Source organism: Podarcis erhardii (genome assembly GCF_964252035.2).
Source record: "Podarcis erhardii genome assembly, chromosome: 14".
NCBI classification, from domain to species: domain Eukaryota; kingdom Metazoa; phylum Chordata; class Lepidosauria; order Squamata; family Lacertidae; genus Podarcis; species Podarcis erhardii.
In genome coordinates this window covers 31,070,578-31,084,531 of record NC_138503.1, presented here as the reverse complement: position 1 = coordinate 31,084,531, position 13,954 = coordinate 31,070,578, and the positions used below count along the sequence as shown (strand labels likewise).

The 13,954-nt window shown below is 47.3% G+C and overlaps 1 protein-coding gene across 3 annotated transcripts in view; it reads right to left on the bottom strand.

Moving 5' to 3' along the window:
• The window catches only part of LOC309329658 (hexosaminidase D-like), a 40,839-nt gene extending 29,726 nt beyond the window's left edge, over positions 1-11,113 (bottom strand). For 2 of the 3 annotated variants that reach the window (XM_081840651.1, XM_081840652.1), the window contains exon 1: positions 10,917-11,113. The gene's annotated coding sequence lies outside the window, so the exon portion shown is untranslated. Of the gene's footprint in view, positions 1-8,817; positions 8,839-10,916 lie in introns of those variants that run through there. The other variant, XM_081840653.1, reaches the window with a different exon arrangement.
• Positions 11,114-13,954: the final 2,841 nt, after the last annotated feature.

Sequence of the window (13,954 nt, the reverse complement as noted above, 5' to 3'; positions counted from 1 at the left end):
CAGCATCCTGTTCTCACAGTGACCAACCACATGCTTATTTTCCTGCAAGCAGAATCCGAGCACAAGAGCAACTCTCCCCTCCTGCAGTTTACACAAAAAAATACACCACTCTTTCTTGCACAGAAGTCAATAATGCATTGTGAAAAACACTTATTTTTGTCAGTCCTGAATGCAATACAAGCCACAGCCATCACATAATTTAAAATCATCTCGTTCCATTGTTTAGATACTGTCTATAATTTAAAAGGGATGCGGGTGGTGCTGTGGGTTAAACCACAGAGCCTAGGGCTTGCTGATCAGAAGGTCGGTGGTTCGAATCCCTGCGATGGGGTGAGCTCCCATTGCTCGGTCCCTGCTCCTGCCAACCTAGCAGTTCGAAAGCACGTCCAAGTGCAAGTAGATAAATAGGTACCACTCTGGCAGGAAGGTAAATGGCGTTTCCGTGCGCTGTTCTGGTTTGCCAGAAGCAGCTTAGTCATGCTGGTCACATGACCCGGAAGCTGTACGCCGGTTCCCTCGGCCAATAAAGCGAGATGAGCGCCGCAACCCCAGAGTCCGCCATGACTGGACCTAATGGTCAGGGGTCCCTTTACCTTTATAATTTATAAAGTAAGAAGAGTCTGCTGGATCAGACCAAAGGAGGCCCATCTAGTCCAGCATCCTGGTCTCACAGTGACCAACCAGATGCTTGTATTCCTGCAAGCAGAATTCAAGCACAAGAGCAACTCTCCCCTCCTGCAGTTTCCAACAACTGGTATTCAGAAGCATTTCTGCCAACTATGGAGGCAGAGCACAGCCATCATGACTAGTAGCCTTCAATAGCCCTCTCCTCTACTAATCCTCTTTTAAAGTCATCCAAGTTGCTGGCCATCAGTGCCTCCTGTGGGAGGGAGTTCCATAGTTTAACAATGCACTGTGTGAAGCACTTTCTTGATGCTGGGTAACTGATCTGTTGCTGTCTGCAGCCATTTAAAGCCCTTCTCGCCTCTGTCGCTGCTTTGCATGCCATCTGGCCAAGTCCCTACTCCGTATAAAAACTGTGATTTCTATTTAAGGGAGCAGGAATTCCCTGGGCATTGTCATCACCTCATGCTACTCCTCCTGCGCCTCTTGAAACAGAAAACGTTCAGTGACACACACACTTCCTGCAAGAAAGAGTGGAGAGGGCAGGGTGACAGAGTTTCTGCCCTCTGGGAATAACGCTCTGTGGAATCTCCATGGTGCTGCGTTAGCTAATTACTAGTGTGGGGAGCAAGGAAACTCTGTTCCAGGTTTTTTTTTTTGACACATGTCAGAGCACAGAGGAGTATCTCCTGGGAAAGATGCACAATTTGAGGGCTGTGATTCGCTCAGCTGCAGCAGGAGTGCACAAGCCAAGATGGATTCTGGGAACATCTGGATTGTTTTCCTGGAGTGGTCCATCTTCTAACAGCAAGCAGACAGGATGTTCACAGGGAGAACATGAAGGATATGGCCATGCTTTGTCCCCAGCATCTGGCATTTAAAGGTCTAAGGGGGGAGGAGAGCCTTTTCATCCACGCCTAAACTAACCCTTTTACACACACAAAATACACCACTTTTTCTTGCACAGAAGTCAATAATGAATTGTGAAAAACACTTCCTTTTGTCAGTCCTGAATGCAGTGCAAGTCACAGCCATCGCATAATTTCGTTCCATTGTTTAGATACTGTCTACAATTTAAAAAGTAAGAAGGGTTTGCTGGATCAGACCAAGTCCAGCATCCTGGTCTCACAGTGGCTTGCATTGTGTTCCCGCCATCAGAATCTCAGCACAAGAGCACTCTCCCTTCAACCATGAGGGCTGTGTTCAGCCACTGAAAACCATTTGCTTGGAATCACAAGTAGAGAGAATGCTGTTGTGCTCCGTTCCTGTTTATAGACTTCCTGCTGGGGCATCTGGTTGGCCATTATGAGACTAGGATGGATGCTACACTAGATGGGCCACTGGCCTGATGCAGAAGGCTCTTCTTGTGTTCTTAACAGATTCCTTGCCACATTTGACATTTTAAAAATAGTTTTTACTGGGGGTTTCTTTTTAAGTTGTCAACCACCTTATGTTTTTTTCTATGAAAGTGTGGTTGATAAATATTTAATTTTTTTTAAAAAATAAAAAATATTGCCACTTGCCATCTATACCAGTGGGTGAAGTTGGATGGGGGGGGGGAAATCCCCTTCCCGTCCATCAACACCCCCCCCCAATTTTTTTCTGTTCTGGTATTCGAGTCCCTGCACACCTCAACAACTAGAACAACCCAAGAAATGCACAAGAGCAAATGCTCCCAGCCTTAGAATACCACATTTTGCAATGAAACAAGTGGATGTTGTAAATGCAACAGTAGCAAAAAAATCAGAAGCAAATAACACAGCCAGGAAAACAAGGCACCTTCTTTAGCTGACTATATAAGTTCCTTTCTGACCAGCTGCTAAGCTGAAAAAAAACAGGGAAGGAAAGGATGGGGACGAAGGGAGGCAAGCCTTGGGCATGATGGATAGAAAGTTTGGAATAGCCTGAAAACGGAATGGATTGGAGGGGAAGGCCCACTGCCTTGGCCCCAGGGCATTTTGCTGACCCAGGTAAAAGATGAGATGGTGTCCAATTCTACGCACAGGCACAGGGGCATCTGCAGAAGGACAAGAGGGGCAGCCCTACTCCCAAGTCATAATTTACCATGCTAGTTAAGTTTGCTTCTTGGTTTGGAGTATTTACTTTTCCCTGCTTCCTGGAAAAACTCCTGTATATTCTCATGCCGAGGAGCTGACCATACTGATGTCTGCATCTTGCTTCAACCCTGGGAATGAGGCTGCATCATCGACTGAGTGTACGGGTTGCACCATCCCACCCTCTAACACTTTGCTGTTGCTCTCTGCCATCCCGCCTCCCAGCATCTGCTGTTTGAGACGGTTGCCTCACTTTGCCCAACAAAAGAGCCGGCCTTGTTAGGCCATCCTTAGTACAAAGAGATCTCACCTTGTAGCAGAGGCTTGAGGGGAAGGAGAAGGAGAAGGAACAGTCCCTTCCCCTCTGGAAAGATGAAAGCCAGCCAGGAATTCTTCAGCTCTGCTTCTAGCGCTGATCAGAGCAGAAGGTCCCTCAAAAGAAGAGGGAGAGGAGAAGTGGAAGGAAATCCTGATGGTCCTCTTGGTGTAGCCGGAGGTTTATTTTAGGCAATTTCCAGCTTTGCTCATAGCAAAACTCTGCATGTACGCCTCCCCTCCCCCTTCTGTGCTGTCTGCCCTTACAAGGGACCCGTCTGCTTGTATCAGCAACGGGCTTTCATATTCTCAGAGGAGAAGGAGACATGCCTTCCTCTGTTGCAGCCCTGGAACTTTTTGTACCAAGGATGGGCAGAATCTCATAAAGATTGCAATGCTGAATAGTTAGTGTGTCAGACTAGGAGCTTGGAGACCAGGGTTCAAATCGCCACTCAACCATGAAGCTCACTGGGTGACTTTGGGCCAGTCACTGCCTCTCAGCCAGTCTAGTGAGATATCACAAGGTTGTTGTGGGGATTAATTCAGGAGGGAAAGAACCACGTACAGCACCTTGAGCTCCTTGGAGAAAAGTGTGGGTTATAAATGCAATCAATCAATCAATCAATCAATCAATCAATAAGAGAGAGGCTTCCTGCTGCGTGAAGATCTTTAAGTCTGCAGGTCTATAGCACAAACCATAGTTTTAGAGTTGTTGTTGTTGTTGTTGTTGTTGTTGTTGTTGTTGTTGTTATTCATTTCATGCATGAATCACTACCCAGGAGACCTCCCAAAGCGATTTATAATATAACAGAAACTAGAAAACCGCTACATCTATCAAAGCAACTTTAAAAAGCAATTATATACGTAAAAAAAAGAGAGTGCATAAATAAAATCAATTCACATCCAAGACAGACACCGACTGGGATAAAGATTTTAGAAGGCTGGTTTTATTTTAGAGGTTTGCAGAGTTAAAGTGGATCAAAGTGTTCTTAGTGCAAGCCACCCACTTTAAGAACAAAGAATCTGACTTTTTGTGGTTTGGAAAGTGCCAGGAAAATGTGGGGCAAACAAACAACAAACGGGAAGATGCCCAGAAGGCAGGGGATTGGGTGTTAGACAAATTCATGGCAGAGAGAGCTTTCGATGTCCACTAGCCATGATGGCTACGCTCTGCCTCCACTGTCAGAGGCAGGAAATGCTTCTGCTGGAAACCCTTGCAGGTGAGAATGCTTTTGTGCTCAGACCCTGCCTGCAGGATTCCCACAAGAGGCATCTGGCTTGCCCCTGTGAGAACAAGATGCTGGACTAGATGGACTACTGGCCTGATCCAGCTGTAGGGGTATTCTTATATTCTCAACTGGTTTTCTGACAGAAGACTGTGCTTTTTATCCCCTCTTTCCAGGTATTGAAGGAGTGTCTCCACCCCCATTGTTCAACCAGGACACTGAGGTCCAGCTCCGAGGGCCTTCTGGCAGTTCCCTCACGGCAAGAAGTGAAGTCACAGGGAACCAGGCAGAGGACCTTCTCGGTAGTGGTGCCCGCCCTGTGGAATGCCCTCTCATCAGATGTCAAGGAGATAAACAACTATCTGACTTTTAGAAGACATCTGAAGGCAGCCCTGTTTAGAGAAGTTTTTAATGACTGATGTTTTAATGTATTTTTAATCTTTTGTTGGAAGCCACCCAGAGTGGCTGGGGAAACCCAGCCATACCAGTGAGTGGGGTATAAATAAATTGTTGTTGTTGTTATATCAAAATATTGTGCCTGGCAAGGGCATGAGACAAAAGGTCTCATCCTGTGGCTCTCAGCCAAGGGTGGGCAGCCTTAGCACAAAATGCTTGCCCAGAAGACCCCAGTGGAGCACGAGTTGGAGGTGCTGGGGGAAGAAGGAGAGCCTAGCAGCTGGCTGGCAGCAACAATTTGAATCTATGGTGACCTTTACAGCTACCTTGAGTGTGAGCTTGATGTTTGTGTCTGCTACCAGTGCTGACTGTTGCTTTATCTAGTGTTGAGATTGTGCAGTACCAGGCAGGTTATGACTCTTGATGGTGGCAGCGAGTGGACGGAAGTTGTTCTCTACTCTCCAGGTCTGGCCCCTCTCAGGTGGGAGAGGAGAGAGGAGTATTAGATGTCCCAGAGGAGATGGGGCATGAATCCATCAACTTAGGAGTGGATCTTATTTCTGTATGCTATGCATTGTGTTGTCATATTGCTGAGTGTGAGTGGCTTACGTATCTATTTCATGTTTATGGATATGGATACATATCCATGAGTGGCTGGGGCAACCCAGCCAGAGTTGCGGGGTATAAATAATAAAATTATTATTATAACTATTATGGTGCAGTGCATGTATTTTGATATGGTGTTGCTCTACTTATTTGGTGTGTGTGTGCGTGCACACACACACACACACACACACACACACACACAATATGCTCTTTGGTTTTATCTATTTTATGTCTATGGATATGGATACAGCCTATGTGTTTTGACATGGTGTTACGGTGCTTATTTTGCATATGTACATACTTATATATCAGGCCTGGCCTGTCCATGAGGCAGATGGAGGCAGCTACCTCAGGCAGTGGAATTCAAGGGGAACCTCTGTGGGTGCGTCCCCCTAGTGCACTTCCAAGATTTTGTGAGAGTCTCACAAGAGCCCTGCAAGATTGCAGAGGCCTCACACAACCTTCCAGACAGCCTGGTAAGGGAGGCTTTGGTGGGGAAGGCAGCATAAAGTGTGCAGGGCAGCACCTTTGCCTTTTGCCTCAGGTGGCAAAATGGAATGGGTCGCCTCAGTGTATATACACACTTCTGCATTTATCTATTGTAAACAGCTTCAATATCTTTTAGACCAGTGGTTCCTAAACCTTTTCAACTGCCCCCTTAGTTCCACAATCTCCTCCCCAGTGCCCTCTACCCTACCCTAAAGAAAGTATTATTCAGAACATCAGTTTGCAGAACCCATTAAGGAATAAAATTCAAAACGGGAGCAATCAAAGGCACATTTATTCCAAATCTAATTAAAACTATGTGGTTTAATTAATACAAAAAAATGGATGAAGTTCATTCAGCATTGCCAGCTTTTCAAAGTCTGATAGTCATTTTCACCTCCAGCACCCCCTTGCTGCCCCCTTCCCTTTAGTCTAGGTCAGGGGTCAGCAAACTTTTTCAGCAGGGGGCCGGTCCACTGTCCCTCAGACCTTGTGGGGGGGCAGACTATTTTTTTGGGGGGGGAGAACAAATTCTTATGCCCCACAAATAACCCAAAGATGCATTTTAAATAAAAGGACACATTCTACTCATATAAAAACATGCTGATTCCCAGACGCTCCACATGCCAGATTTAGAAGGCGATTGGGCCGGATCCGGCCCCTGGGCCTTAGTTTGTCTACTTATGGTCTGGGTCTCTAGGAGGTAATCCCACCACCCACTGTTTTAGATAGTAAGTGGTATATAAATGAAAATAAGAATAATAAAAACACAGAGAACTGGATAAATGATCTAACCTCCCTGTTCACTTAGTGCAAGCAACTCAGGATGAGTGCACGATTAATAGGCCATCAGGAGGAGCCTCGTTTCATACTTCTTCCATCCCACATTGAGACAAGGGCCAAACCAAATGACCCCATTAAATGCCTGATTACATTTAAAGTGTCTACTTTTTTCCCTTTTCAGAAATTGGCTACTGCAGCTCCTCAACTGATTGCTCAAAACTGGGAGGGTTTGGATAATTTGCAGTTATCCATTTGGAGACAGAAAGTTTGGACAATGGAAAAGCTGACTAAACAGTCAAAAGCACTGAACGGGTGGCGAGCAGAAAATGATTTTTTTGAACGGTGGTATGCCTTTATGACATGCGTATTAGAAAATGATTCAGATGTAGAAATGCCAACAGAGAAGGCCCAACCGTGGCAGGGTGTATCTGGTACACTTCATTCTTGTAAGGAGAGGAGGAGTTATTTATGTTTGTTTGGGGGTTTGCAATGTTGTCATTCTTAGATTATTATTTATTTTTAATGCAACACACAAACACCAATAAGCAGTGAGGGGGGCAGAGGGAAAGCAGGACTCGGGTGTGTAGGGAGAGGTTAACCCTTTGCCCACCAATACATTCCCAAGAAAAATGGAAGCCCATATGGGACAAAAAGGGTCATTTAATCCAATCCCCTCCAATGAATGATATGCTGTATTCTCTTCTCTCTCTCTCATTTATATAATGAATGCTGTTTCAGGCTTTGACCCAGGATGAGGCAACTGCAACCCTCCATATGTTTGTTGGACTACAGCTCCCGTCATCCCTGACCACTAGCCATGCTGCTTGGGGCTGATAGGAATTAAGAGTCCACCAATATTTGGAGGGCTAAAATGGATGGTGCAGACCTGTTTGGTTATATTTTATGCTGGTAGTTTGTTGCAGCCAAATGAGGGAAGAGGTTTTGCATAGGTTGCAGTTCTAATAAACAAATAAACAACAACAACAACACACACAACACGAACTATCCTATTTGTCCTGGAAGGGAGGCATGCTTGTCAGGACTGCTCTAGCAGGCTTTGGACCATCAGAGAGGGTTCTTGTTTTCAGCTATGCTGCATTTTCCACCTCTGTTGCTAAGTTCTAACAATACCCTAAACGGCCTCGGTCCAGTATATCTGAAGGAGCATCTCCACCCCCGTCGTTCTGCCCAGACACTGAGGTCCAGCACTGAGGGTCTTCTGGCGGTTCCCTCGCTGCAAGAAGCCAAGTTACAGGGAACCAGGCAGAGGGCCTTCTCGGTAGTGGCGCCCGCACTGTGGAATGCCCTCCCACCAGATGTCAAAGAGAAGAACAACTACTAGACTTTTAGAAGACATCTGAAGGCAGCCCTGTTTAGGGAAGCTTTTAATGTTTGATGCATTACTGTATTTTAATATTTTGTTGGAATCCGCCCAGAGTGCCTGGGGAAGCCAAGCTAGATGGACGGGGTATAAATAATAAATTATTATTATTATTACTAGAGGTTGCTGAGTCTGCTCGATTCACTCACCAGCCACCTTTCCCTCATTCCTAATCAAACCCATTACATCTTCCCTATCCGTCCCCCCACAGCTCACCCCAAGCCCTTAAAAAAAAAAAAATCAATTCCCCCCCAGATATTTTAAACTAGAAAAACAAAATCTTTACAAATTCAATTTACATTTCCCTCGACTTTCCTCCTTTCTGCAGTTGCTTAATTTATATCTTTTTATTGCTGCGTATCTTGTTCAAATCTAATTTTTTCCTTATCTTTCCTATTTACTGTATTTTTCCGTGTATAACACGCCCCCGTGTATAACACAACCCCTATTTTGGGGGACTCCAAATAAAGAAATACCCCATATGCACTATCCGTGTATAAGACGCCCCCTCCCAATTTTAAACTTGAAAAAATAGGGGGGAATATAGTCTTATACATGGAAAAATACGGTAATCATTTCTTACTGCACGTGTTTATATCAATCCTGGTAAAGGTTTTACTTTGTTTATCTTCAAGTAATCAATACATTTTCCTCATTCTATTTTTAAAAGCCTCTCTTCTTGTTGTCCTATTCTTCCAGTAAGTTTCACCATTTCACCCCACCCCCCCAACGAGCTATTTTTAAAGGAGGGGATGAGGCGCTTCCCACAGTGAGTTAGCAAGCCCTCGTACTTCTTCGTTAAACACACTTGCCGGAACATTTCAGGAGGAGAAGATCTTATATCGAGACACGTGGCGGCCACACAAAACTGCCTATCAGCAGCGGTGCAAACTGCTGGGTGAGGCGACAATCTTACATTTTATATAGGCAGATAAGAGAACGTTACCCACTCTGCAGGCCCAGAACCAGAGGATGCTCGTCGGTGAACAGGCTCTCCCGCAAGGAAATGAAAGTAACCTCAAGAATAAGCTGAAGGGTGGAGGCTTGGCTGCAACCCACAGTAACTGGAAACAATATTTAACTCTATTGTTACTCATTGCTATATCAACGGGCTTGGTTGCCACTGTTGGGGGGGGCAGCAGGGGCTGTTGTGCTGCAGTTGCAGTTTCCTCTGAAGCCAAGAATCTCCAGCAGCCCTCATCCCCAGGGTCTTCCTTCCAAGCCCTAGTGCTTTTTTCCAAGGATACTCAGTCAAGGGTACACAGTACCAGCATTTTTATTTATGTATCTCTATTTATTTATTTTTTAGAAAGGTTAAACGTGTGTCACTGTAACTCCATGGTGAATACCAGTACTGTACCTTTTTTGCTTTTTAAAAAATGACCAGCCCCATACCCTTGCCCCACACATTATGTTGGACTTTGTAGTGGGCATGGAGGGTGTGTGTGGAGTTGCTAGTGGGCATGGTGCACCCTTTTCCATATAGCCCCCCCCCCCAATCTAACAGAACCAAGCATTATGAGCGGCCCAGCCAAAAGCACTCTGTGCACAGCTGGGAACCTCCTCACAAGGTCAGCAAACACAGGAGACCAAAGAACAGATTAATAATTAAAAGATACACACTTGCACAAACCACACAACCCCCCCCCCCAGCTTTCCTTGACTAACCTTCCTCCGAAAAAAAAAAGACAAGGCAGAGCCAGCTGTGTCCTACACACGGTGGTGGGGGAGTGTGCATAAGTCTGTATAATACACCTATACAGTGCTTTTTTTTCTTCTTTAAAAAATGTTTAGGGGTGCTCTCATTTTGACTCAAGAAAATCACCATTTTATCGTTCAAATCGGGGGAAATAAATACAGTAAGTGGACAAAAGTACAAAGATTCACAAAATCTATAGGGGTATGCGTACCCCCAGCGTACCCCCAGGGGGGGAAAAGCACTGCACCTATACAATAATCTTATATCCAAATGCCAAGCATCGGAGGAAGGCCGACAAGCACCCAGGCTGCAGCATGCCCATTTGAGGGTGCATCTACATCAATTAAACCGGTTGAATTCTAGATTAATTGCCATGGCACTTCCTTCCCTGCTTCCCCCGCCCCCCCCCCAACATATAGGGAGTTTGTTAAAACAATGCCAAGGTCCCTGGTTGCTGGTCCCAAGCCCCTCCCCACCGCCTTTCCTAGAAGGCAGGACAGGGAGACAAGTCTGAGTATCATTTGAAGTCATCTTGCAGGTGCCAAAGCTAGCTTTGCTAATCTGTGGGGAGGGTGGTAGTGTAAAGATAATAATGTGATGATGATCAGAATGCTTTAGATTATAAAGGGCTCCAGCTTTCTGTAATGCACCAGGCCTCTTCCAAGGTTGTTGGAGATATAGAGGATATAGGGCACAGGATACAGATGCAGTTGGCAGGACAGTTCCACCCCCAACCCCAACCCCTCTCTGCATGATCTGGGCAAAACGGAAATCAATTCTAACCAACCTCCTGCCACAATAAGCTGGTGGCACGCCAGAGCCTCCCCCCAAAACACTTCCTCCTCCAACCTTCTTGCCCCCCTCCCTGAGAGATAGATCCATTGTACTAAGTACCTCGGTTGGCATGGGGCAAATGCCTGCCTCTGCCTCCCCATAACCAACAGCTGTGCCCCCTCTCCATTAACCCCTTGCTCCCCCACCGAGCAGAAGCACCTGCTCATGCCACCCTATGCTGGTGGTGCCCACAGACTCTTGCCAGCTTCCATGCCCTGCGCTCATTAAATGCCATCTAGCTGCGCATTGGCAAGCTCTCTCTCCGTCATGGCACCGCCAAACAGGCCTCCGCAGCCTGTGCCAACCGCCCCCGCCCCCACCCCCACCCCAAGCCTGGCACTGGAAGGTTATTCCAGCTCCAGTGCCCCCAGAAGCACCCCGGGACTGCTCTTTGCACCCCATCCTGGGGTAGGGGTGGGGAGAGGGACCCCCCTCTCAGCTCCTTGCCCCCCGCCACCCCGCGTCATCGGCTGCTCGCTCCGCATGCCACCCACGCGCCCAGGTAGTTTTACCTGCCGCTCCTGGGATTCCGTGCTGGCAGCGGGGAGACGCAGCGGCCGCGCCGAGCCCCTTCCACCTGCCGGCAGCCTCTTCCTACCTGGCCCGGCCAGGTGCGCCCAGCAGCCGCGAGCAGCCGCTCCGGCATCGCCCAGCCCTGCAGCGGGAGCCGGTTCGGGGGCGGAGCAGCCAGGAGACGCCCTCCCATCGAGCAGCAGGAGCGGGGAGGGAAGCCCCGAGGCCGCCTGGCAAGGGCGAGCGGTGCCAGCCAGAGAAGGAAGAGCAGCATTATGGCAGAGAAGAGAGCAGCCTTCGCTCATCCACCCCCGCAAAAAAAGAAGAAAAAAAGCTGGTGCCCTCCAGGTGTTTTTGCATTACAGTTCCCATTGCCTAGCCTCCCTCCGGATGGGAGTTGTAGTCCAAAAACTCCCATGGGAGTTGTAGTCCAAAAACATCTGTCGGGGGGCCAGATGTGAGGAGGCGGAGGGAGCTGGAAGATGATAGTGGTCACATCCACACAAGACCTTCAAAGCCCTAACAGCCACAGCTTCTTTCAAAGATTCCTGGGAACTGTAATTTGTAAAGGGCCTTGACAGCTGCTAGGACAGGCATCTCCAAACTCGGCCCTCCATATGTTTTGGGACTACAATGCCCATCATCCCTGACCACTGGTTCTGTTAGCTAGGGATGATGGGAGTTGTACTCCCAAAACAGCTGGAGGGCTGAGTTTGGGGGTGCCTGACCTGGGAACCTTCTGCATGCAAAGCTGGGACTCTGCCACTAAGCTTGTGGAACAGAAGGAGCTACTTCAGATTGCTCTGCCCCTAATATCTCCCACCACTCTCTTAATCGAGTCTCTGCCTTAGGGGTCTGTCCTATTTTGAGTCAGACCAGTGGTCCATCTAGCTCAGTATTGTCTGCACTGACTGGCAGCAGCTCTCCAGGACTTCATTCATGGTTCTCTCCCAGACCTACCTGGAGATGCCATTGGGGATTGAACCTGGGACCTTCTGCAGGCAAAGAGATCCATAAAACACTGAGCCATAGCCCTTTGTGTGGGATCTGGGGCTGCTCAACCCAAGCCCTGAGGAGGGGGACATATAATTTCCAAAAAGACAGGTGCAGGGGCTCAAGGCGCTGTCTCCTCACACATGGTTCCCTTGCCCTTGACCCCATGCAGTGATGGCTGGTGTCAATTGGGAATGATGGGGTGGAATGCAAGAAGCCCAACAGTAGGTTGCGCCAAGAGCCAATGACAAGCAAAGCCAACTCTAGTTCTGTCCCCATCCTCATCCTTGTAAACTCAGCAGGGAGGAGCAGGAGGAAGCAAATTGGCAGCGCTACCCTCTAGACTGGTTTTGAGTAAGCAGCTAACCAGGGATTGGCCAAGGGCAGGGAAGACTGGTGGTGGAGCCGTGCCCCATTTGCCCCAATGGGCCAGCACCCACTGATCCAATGTATGAGTGGTGAGCTGAAGACACGGCACTCCACATATGTTCAGGAGCTCTTTCTCTGTAGTGTCACATCACATTCTCCAAGACTGGAAAAGGAGGGTTCAGGAGCTGAGGCCAGGCAAGAATCGAGCCCTGCATGTTTTAGGTTATGTGTACAAAAAGAGTCATCACAGGTCAGTGACCCAACAGTATGAGCACACTTAATCTTTGGGGCTTTTGAAAATAATCATAATAACTACAACAACTCACAGCATGCTCAGTTTGGCATGTAGATGTGATACGTTTATTTTATTAATAGTCATACTTTTATTCAAAGGAGGAACAGGTGGGCCTCAAGGCCTTCTCCCCATTCCTCATTTCATCCTGACAGCAGCTTTGTGAAGCAGGCTAGTGCTGGCTGATGGTAACTGGCCAAAGTCACCCAAGGTTGAGTGGCAATTTGAGCCCATGTCTCCCAGGTCCTAGTCCAAGACTCTAACCACTACACCACACTGCCTCTCAGGCACACTGTCTGGGGCTGCTGAGAACATGAAAACATCTGGAGGGCACTCGGCTGGCTTCTGCCGCCTGCACATGCTGAAACAGCCCTCCATAAAATTTCTGACGAGCTCCTCACCTCCATATCCAACAATATGGCGCTAGATCCTTATCCCTCTTGATCTCTCTGTACAATCTCTCCTGCTTGACTCCCTTTTTACCCTAGGACTTTCATGTTTCTTTTTTATTCTATTGTCATTATTTGTAAGCGTTTTTTTTTTTACTATAAAGCAGGGGTCAGCAAACTTTTTCAGCAGGGGGCCGGTCCACTGTCCCTCAGACCTTGTGGGGGGCCGGACTATATTTTGCGGGGGGGGGGGATGAACGAATTCCTAAGCCCCACAAATAACACAGAGATGCATTTTAAATAATAGCACACATTCTACTCATGTAAAAACATGACCGTCTGTGGGCTGGATTTAGAAGGTGATTGGGCCGGATATGTCCCCTGGGCCTTAGTTTGCCTTCCCATGCTATAGGAACAAGTAGAAACAAATTGAAATTTACAACACGCAGCACAGAGCAATTTAAACCCCCAGCAATGTAAATCATTCCAGGGGGGTGTTAAATGCACAATTGTGCTAAAACATGAGAGTTATTTCGCTTTGTTCTTATCGAAGCCAAGTATGACTATATTGTATACTGGAGGAACAATGGGATGATTGTGTTCTGCCTTATTAGCACAGGAGATAAAGTGATGCCAAATTGCACACAAAAAATTGTCCTGTGTGCTTTGTCCCCTGACAACCTTTTAATGCTGGGGAGATCTTTTCAAGTGAGGCTGCTTGCCATATTTTACAAATAATTGAGCTTTGTCAAAGGGAAGGTTTCCCCAGAATTTAGCAGCAGACACCAAAAGGTGAATAACAATTGGGTTTTGAAATTGTGCTGCTGTAGTAGAAGGAGGTAAGTGGGGAAAAGGCAGCTGTCTGGAAGAGGGAAAGTGGGGAGAGGTACTGCTCCCCTTGTGAAAGCAGTTGTCTCTAAGAGGCTGATGTCTCTGGGAGGTCATTTTCATCAGGCCTAGGCCCACATGGCACTATAGACATCAGCCCAAACCT